At 46.2% G+C, this 8,615-nt stretch overlaps 1 long non-coding RNA gene across 1 annotated transcript in view; it reads left to right on the forward strand.

The window, feature by feature from the left end:
- The window catches only part of LOC148056172 (uncharacterized), a 33,882-nt gene extending 25,869 nt beyond the window's left edge, over positions 1 to 8,013 (forward strand). The window contains exons 2-4 of the long non-coding RNA XR_015703970.1: positions 526 to 695; positions 4,684 to 4,790; positions 6,424 to 8,013. This is a non-coding gene — a long non-coding RNA (uncharacterized LOC148056172). The remainder of the gene's footprint in view (positions 1 to 525; positions 696 to 4,683; positions 4,791 to 6,423) is intronic.
- The last annotated feature ends 602 nt before the right edge of the window (positions 8,014 to 8,615 follow it).

Raw genomic sequence — 8,615 nt, forward strand, 5'->3', positions numbered from 1 at the left:
CTGCAGGGTCAAGGCAGAGGTGCATGCCCTACTCCTCTCTAATTGCAGCTTCCTTACTGCAAAAATAACCTAGGAGGAAAACACGACACCTGGCTTATTTTCCAGGAAGAAAACCGCCAGGGAGAAGAGTTCGCTTTACACTTCAAAGAAGCAATTACTGATAGCACAGCAAACTATCTCATTACAGAGGTCAGCGAGGAAGTTTTTCTGTGCTTGCTGGGGGAGGGAAAAATCACCTCTCCCTGGCTTCGGATGCGTTGTGGGTCAAGCCTTGAGTGTCGTGGCTTGCCTTGCTTTGTTTATGATTTCTGTGATGTCTCCACCCTGCGTCCAAGGGCTTGGCAGCCTTGGGGAGGGAAGGCAGCCGCAGGCAGCGGGGTGGGAATGCTGCGGGACAATGCAGGCGCAGGGTATCCAAGTGCTCGCACTGGGCCAAGGTCAGCTATTGTTCCAGGGATTATAAATAGCTGTGCTGGTAATAACGCAAAACTGAGCCTTGAAATAAAAGCTTCGTTTCTTCTTTAGCTCTGAGGTGAGGAAAGTGGAACAAGTTACAAGGCACCGGCAGCGCGAGAAAGGAGCATCTCCAGGAACACCCCACCCACGGATCAGATCTATAAAACGTGGTTATAAAGTTATGCCTGAATTTCCTGCTTGTGCCAATAATGAGCACTTTTTCCTGCAAACCACAACAGGTAAATTTGCTCTGAGGAGAGATGTAAAATAACAAGCTTGTTTTCCTCTTTTATAAATAAATGTGACATTTGTACCTGAGTTTATGTGGCAAAGCTAAAAGAGACTTTAAATTACAGAAGTGGGAGACAAAAAACCTACTTATTATATAATGCTTCTGCAAAATCAGGTTTAGAATAATAGAACTGAAGTTTCTGCTTGACAAATTTTCAGATGCAAGAACTGGGTAGTGAATTTGGGTTTTTTTTGTTTTGGTTTTTTGTGTTTTTGGTTTTTTTTTTTTTTTAATAGTATGGTCAAAACCTAGCAAAACCCAAATCCTCATCGTATTCCTCCTTTGGGTGAAAGTAGTGGTTTTGTTGTGTTGGAGAGAGGCTGGCTGTGTCAGGGCCAGAGTGCTCTGCAGGGCAACTGTCTTCTGCAGTGCAAGTTCTAGGACAGCCTGGGTTCTTGTAAGTGAAAATGGTTCTTGTTCAGCAGCTCCTGATGCTGACTTGCAGCCTGTTTGGTGTTGTCTGTGGCTGCAACCTCATTCCGACTGACCTTGGCTAAAAGGGTTAATCCCTTGCTAAATCTTTAGGTGATACTGTCTGACTCTGGACTTTCCACATTGCTGTCCGACATGATGGGGTGGCTTTGGGACAGTGAAGGAGCAGGATACCCACTTTTTGTTAGTAGGGTTCTCCTGTGAAAGGAGAGGCAGATAGCAAACTAATACCAAGAGACTTTCAATCTGTGTTATGTCTGCTCTGCAGCCAGAGGACATCAGCCTCTTAGGAGTACTACAGAGAGAAGGCACAATCCAACAGTTAGGATGCTGTCTGCACTGTGGGAAACCTGGGTTCAATTGCAGGTTCACCATGGGACTTACGGCAAGGTACTCGGTCTCTCTGGCACACGCATCCTGAAATTAATTTCATTGAAACAGCAAAAGTTGTGAATCTAGTCCCCCCACTCCAACCCTCATTTTTCCATCTGGGAATTTCACTTGAAAATAATTATCACCCTAAAACCCATCCATGCTTTATATTTTGAAGCAAAAAGGCACCACAGCTTAATTTTCATTTAGGTAAAGGGAGGAGTGTGTGCGCAGATCCTAAACCGGCTGAGAACAGGTAGTTTCAAAGAAGCTGCATAAAACCAATGTCTATTGTGACAGTGTGAAGTAGTTTCAGACCTTCTCAGAGCCTTTATCCACATTCATTGTGCAGTTGTTTTTCTTCTGTTAAAGCATTTATTATTTCTAGAAATTGACTGAAAACCTGGACTTGCATCTTGGGTCCTTTTTGTGAACCAGAAGCTGTCACAGGTATTTAATCGCTTGCGCTCATTTAACTGGATTCAGAGAGATGAGATGAGGTGGTCTGTGCCATTTAGTGACAACATGACTGTGATCATGTGTGTGACCAAATGGAAAGCTGTGCACTTAGGCTTCAAAACTCTGACTGCAAGAAAAGTGCTCTGAAAGCTTTGATTGTATTAATTACAGCATTACTGAACATTATAGCTTCGGTGCTTGTGTTAGTTTATATCTTGTCTTCCTCCGTCTTGCAAGCCCAGGAGAGGTATAATTACAGCACATCTTTCCTTTTTAAGTTTCCTGCTGGGATATTTTCTGCTTGAAATCAATGCCTGCCAGTGTGCCTGTGAAATTTCCTGAGGAAGTAGTTTAAATGGTGCTGTAAAAACCAGGACTGATTTAGTAAGCAGGAGCAATCCAACATTGTTTCCAGAAACCCAAAGCACCGGAGGAAATGGAGGGCAGAGGGGCTGGGGAGCTCGTGCTCATCAGCTGCTGGTTGCACTGCTCTGCAAATACCCGCATGCCAATGAAGATAAGTGGGGAAAAAGGGATACAGGTACTAAGCAATGCAGATCCAGGACATCAGGAAGGATTGCCCTCTTCAGTGTCAAACAGGAAGGTCTAATGAAACAAGGGAAATGGCATTATTGCTTCAAACTGCTCTACTTACAGAAGGCGTCCTCGTCTCTCGTTAGCACAATCTAGAGTGCTAAGAGAAATAGAATAACCCCCTTTTTCTCTCTTCCAACTGCCTCTGTCATCTTATGTTAGGATGCACCCAGCCCAATAGTGAGGCTCTCTTTGCAATCCTGACCTTTGCTGCCACGCGCTTGGCACCAGCAGCAAGTGGGGGAGTGAGTACTGGCCAGCTGGGAGAGCTCCCCGATCCCGCTTTCCATAGGGAGCGCGAAGCCAAGCAATACAGATCTGTTTCTTACTCTCCTGTCATCCTTCCCTTGCTGTTACTTGCCCAGAATCATTTCTGCAGAGGATGTCCCTTTGGCAAAGCCTGGGAATGATACTGGTTTTTGCAGGCTCACCAAGAGCATTTCTGGTGGGAGGACAGACTGCATCTGGGAGCAGTGCCAGGCTCAGGGAGGAGGGCATAGGGATCACCCCACTTCAAATGTCTTGCGCAGGTCCTGCGATGCTGCCCTGGGGATATCGGACTGAAGTTGGTGGTCTGGAAGGCCCCTTCCAGATGCAGCTGCGATGGGCAGTTTTATGCAATCCCTTTCCTAAGCACTCAGGCTCCTGTGGTAAGAGCATCTTGGTGTTTTTGCAGTCCGCAGGCAGGCTTTCCACAGCCTCCTAAACATTGCAGCAATTTTCTATGTTCCAGTGAAAAATATATTGATACGCGACTTGTAGCTGTTCCTTTTTCACTGTGAGAGAGAGAGGCAATTTCTCTGCTCCATTTCTGTCCAAGATGGTGCCTTTAGAGAGAAGAATATGGCAGGGATGTGCTGTCCACGATGTTAGAAATGTTCGACTACAGAGAAGCAGTGTTGGCACAGAGATGCTGGGAGCTAAAGGTAGAGGGGTTTACTTAGGTGAATCCCTGCCGTTGCTGAAGGTGTTATCATTGCTGGGTGTGAGCATTTGCACCCTGCTGCAATGCTACCGAAGGAGCTGATGCTCGAGGTGGAAGCTGAGAACAAAGGGCCAGCTTCTCAGCCAGACCTGGGCTCTCACTTCTACAGTTACGGATATGTTTTACATCAATTCGCCATCAGATGGAGCAGTTTTGGAAGCAAAGGCCAGAAGTGTTCCCCTTCCACCCTGCCTGAGCCCAGGAGCATCCTGCTCTCAGCATCAGTGAAACTTCAATTATTTGTCTGTGCACCTTTATCTGCAGGGTAGAATAAGGTATTCACAAATAACTGCCAATAGTTTGGTAGCCCTGGCACTCTCCTGGAAAGTGGAAGATGTGGCTTTCAGTTTCTTCATGCAAAAAAATGGAATTCAGCCTGGACCTCTGGCTGCTGTGTGAATGTGGGGAAACCGGGGAGATGCTGTGCTGGGGCCGTGGCACCTGGAACAATTCGAGGCGCGTGCAGAAGTTTAAGTGCTTGGTGATATTTCACGTGAGGTGTTAAAGCACTTCCCTGGGTGAGCAAGCAGGGCAGTAAGGGTTTTCAGGGTCACAGCCTGGGTCTGAAGTGCACAAAATGGGAGTGGAGCGAAGTACAGGTCAGATGGACTCAGGGATGTCCCTGCCATGTTGGGAGAGTCAGCCAAGTCTCCTGCCCCATGCTTCAAACACAGACCTGTCCTGTCTCACTAGCGGCATCACCCTGGTTTTGTTTCTGTGGATGTTTGTTCAATCGAGTCACTCTGCGCTGCTTTGCTACAAGAGGCTACAACAGCAATAATCAGCTCTTTAGGGCAGATATTTGAGCTGTGCTCCAGGAACTCATTTATTAGTATTTACTTTGACACTGCACAAGTAGCACATAAATAAGTGCCTCTGTATTTAGGCATTGGTGCACAAAGGGAAGTTTGCTGGAATGGGGCATCTGAACTGCGGTGAAGCACACAGCAAGTGGGAGATAAATGCTGGTTGAAGCAGTGGAAAAGAATAAAAATGCTGGATCTTTAAAGAGAGACTGAAAAACTGTCTTTGCCTCTGGAGGGCTCTGGGGAGAGGGGAAAGAGTATTTTTCTTTCTGATTGTTTTTCTTCAGTTCTAGAAAGGCACAGGCTGAATGACTGCACGCTGTCTCCATTAGCATCTCGTGTGCTTCAGAGAAATACACCTGCTGATTCCTCTGAATAATAGGAGTTAAATGAGGTACATTAAACACACATTTCCTTGTCATGAATTTCCAGGAGCTCAATAATGCTGTTTTGGCAGGTTAATTTGGCAGTCCTTGCAGTGATGTCTTTAAAGGTTCATTAAACCCCTCAATGAACTCTTGTTTTTTTCTAAGCAAAAGACTAAAACAAAGATTCTTGTGAATAATAACCTGTGTAAAAAGACTTGATTAAACCTCTGTTACATCATGTGGTACCTCATCATCCTTACAATGATGGTACGATCATCCTTACGACGTCTTTATGTGGGACAGCATCTAATTGCCTGGAGCTTCCCCATGAATACGCTGCCTTCAGCAGTTCTCCTGCCCAAGGTGTGCCCCCTCCACCTTAGGCAATTCAGATTTGGTATCACTTCTTGGTGACAGACAGCTATAGGTGTGAGGGGTGAAATCCTGCCCAGCCCTGGGCACCCATCAGGGGCGATGGGCTCTTCAAAGTGAGTAGGATTCATCTCCCTCCTCCTTGCATGGGGATGCAAAGGCAGCTACAGCTGGGATGCAGACAGGGAAACATAAACCAGCCCATACAACCCAAGGAGATGACAGCCTCCCTCGCATCACCCAGCCCTGCCCCCACCATGAATCCATTCTGCTGTTTTTGGCCAGTAAATGAAAGCCAAGCTGAGGCCTCGATCCAAAACTTGGTCCCAGGCTGTGTGGGAGAGTTTGTACATGAACCTACAAAAGACAAACTGTTTTGTTTGGGAGGTTTTTTGGTGGTTGGTTGGTTCCCCCCTCCCCCCCAACCAATTCACTTTACGTTTCACAAACAATATTAAGCCAATAACATCTGTGCCAACAAATTGTGATTCTAATCCTGCTTCCTGATATTTGCAGTCCTGGTTGTTTGGCCGGGTGAGCAGTTTGTGTCAGTTGGCTTCTTCTCTGCCTACCAAATAACTCTTCTTTCCCACTCTTGGGAAGCTCTCTGCCTGGGCCAAGCTGGGAATGGCTCTCCTGCCCCAGCAGCCCATGCCAGCGGGGCTCCCAGCTCCTCTGCTGAATTAGCAATCATCCAACAGTGATACCAACCTCTGGCCTGTGCAGAAACATTGCCATGATCTGCTGTGGGATAGGGGCTAATGAAGTACCAACACAGATGCTGGGATAAAAGTCTGGGTTTAGGATGAGAGGAAAAGAGGGGAACATCGCTGCACACGACAACTGGTTAATTTTTGAGCGGCCTGTAGCTATTTTAGTTACCGTCTCTTTTAAGGAGATCAACACTGAGGGCAAATTCCTTCCCAGATAAATCATGCTCATTCCACATGCACAAGAAAGTGGGGAATTTTGTTTTTCAAGTGGCTGCTTTGCATGTTTCCCTGGCTGGCAGCTTGCACACCAGTGCCAGAGCCACGTTAATTGTGCAAGCGATGTTTGTCGCTCCTGATGAGGAGGGGCATTTTAGCCTTGCGTGGTGCATATGGGATAACTCTCCCTGTGATAACACTCTGAAAAGGCACAGGAGTTTTGAAAAATCCTTTTAGAGAAGGTGTCAGCCCCATGCTCTTAATAATCTTTTGGGGTTTAGGGTAAGTTGGGTTTTTTTTAGAAAGGAAGGGGAAGAACAGCCTCAGGGCACAAACTACTTTTCCTTCACCCTGACAGGCTCCTTTACATTCTAAACACGGGGCAGCTGCATCCCGCTCCATTCTGCAGATATGCTGCAGCCTCTGCGCTCCCTGCCCAGCCCTGCGGCCGCCCGGGGGCAGGGCAGGCAGCCAACAGCAATACCAGCGCTGCAGCCTTTTTGCAGGACCCAGCTGTTTCCGATGTCACTTTTGGCCTGAGCTTTGCCATTCACCTGACCCTGTTCGCATGGCACTGCAGTACCTCCGCAAGATCCCACAGGAGATCCATGGAGGCCGGGAGTGATGGTGAGGTGAGGACCATGGATGCAGCATGCCTGTACCTCCTTGCTGGGACTCTGAGCATCACCTTCTTCTGCTTGGTAATGACAGATGAGGAAAAGCTTTGGTCTTTGCTGCTTTTTTAGCACTTCATGATTTGACTGCAAATACCCTGGTGTAGAAAGAGAATGGAGGACCTGAAATGTGGTGAGCAGACCTTTCCTATTGGTGTAGGCAGCTGTAGCTGAGTGCGGAGGTTTCCTTCTCTCCTGTCTGTAAGCTGTGTGCGTGGAAAACAGTGAACGCCCAACTGGACGCACACAGGAAGCCCCACACCTTCCTCCAGGACCACTCAAGGAGAGCATTCCTCTGGAGAGACTCGGTCCACGTGACCACCACCACTATTTGTCCATTTTATCTAATGAGATTTATCTGCCACTTTTTCATGGTTGAGCCATAAATTGAGTCTTAATTCTAAATCAGCCATAAATACAGTGTACATCTTCTATGTCTGTTACTGTGCATCGGGAATAACTAAAGGAATTGAGATGTATTAGTCCTTCGAAACAACGCTGGTAGCTTCCATGTGATCTGCACAGGTTTGCACTGCACAAGGAGGCCAACATCGCCTTTGGATGGTTTTAAAACTCTCTGCATGTTGTAATTGGTTTATAAAATTATGGCAAGCACTGTGAAAGGGACTTCAGTAAATCATCTAGTCTGTTCCACTGGCCCGAAGTGAATTTGACTCTCTAGCCAAAACAATGGAGTTGGCACCTATTAAAAGCTAGAGGTGGTTTTCTTACATTTGCAGAAACAGCTCTAGAATTGAGGGTTAAACTGACTGCATCTTTGAAGGAGTAAAAAACATGTGGCGTGGGGGAGAAATTACCCCCCCCTCCTGCTGCATCTCAGGGATCCTCATGCTTTGTGTGAGTTTTTAATTTCCCATGAACGAGCACCAGCTGAAATTTTCTGCTCCTTGCTGTGGATAATAGTGTCTCTTAAGAGGAAATGCTGCAGAACTGTTCCTATGTTTTTCAGTAGCTCTTGACCTTAAGCCAGGCTTCGTTTCTGTAGCTGGCCCCTGTCTCCACAAGAAGCTGAACACCAGGGCGAACTCAACCAGACGGAGTGAACTTACAGATCCTGGTCTGAATTCTGCCTCTTGAGTCTCTCTGTCATTGATGCTAGCTGGAAATAAGCTTGCAACGAGCTCTTCTCTGCTCACATGAAAGTGCTCTGATTTCCTGATATGTGTTGTGCGTGTTAAACTTCTTGAGCAGATTCTGCATTGGGCAGCATCTGCTTTTCCCAGTTTCAGCCCTGCTGCAGCCCTGGTATTGTTTTACACGGATCTGAAGGCCATGTGTGTTTGTCCCTTCTGTGGATAATGTAGTTTCTGTTAAGAACCGTCACGTGCTTTTTGTTTTGATCCTTTTCCCATGTGCTTGGGATGTGCTTGGGGTCATCTTTGCTGCAAGCTGCAGATCACGTACAGGGCAGTGAATATTTATTTGCTGGATTTACAAGAAAGGTGTTGACTGTAGTTGCGATGAGTAGTTATTACTCCGTGTCAGTGGATTTGACAATAAACTGTTTTCTTTGCTAACTCTTACTGCTGTAGATTTGCTTTGTCCACAGCAACAGGATATTCAGAAATAAATATAGGGCTTCTGTTTCATTTAGTCAATTCTGAAAATTGTATTTCCACATGTTCATAGACTGGCCTTTTGGTTTGGTTTGGTTGGTTTGTTTTGTTGTTTTTGTTTTGGTTTGTTTTTTTTTTTCCCTTGAGTTTCAATGTCTGAAGGTTTCTCTTCACTCATGTTTCAAATACCAGCATGGATTTGAGACCCTGCATGGGACTGCCAATAATGCTTCTTTCCCATACAAATTTTCTCAAAGATAAGATTTTAGTATATATTCTTTTTCACTGTGCGTAGATGG

The sequence above is a fragment of the Nipponia nippon genome, unplaced genomic scaffold, assembly GCF_047370975.1.
Source record: "Nipponia nippon isolate SJK-2023a ecotype South Korea unplaced genomic scaffold, ASM4737097v1 scaffold_17, whole genome shotgun sequence".
Taxonomy (NCBI): Eukaryota; Metazoa; Chordata; class Aves; order Pelecaniformes; family Threskiornithidae; genus Nipponia; species Nipponia nippon.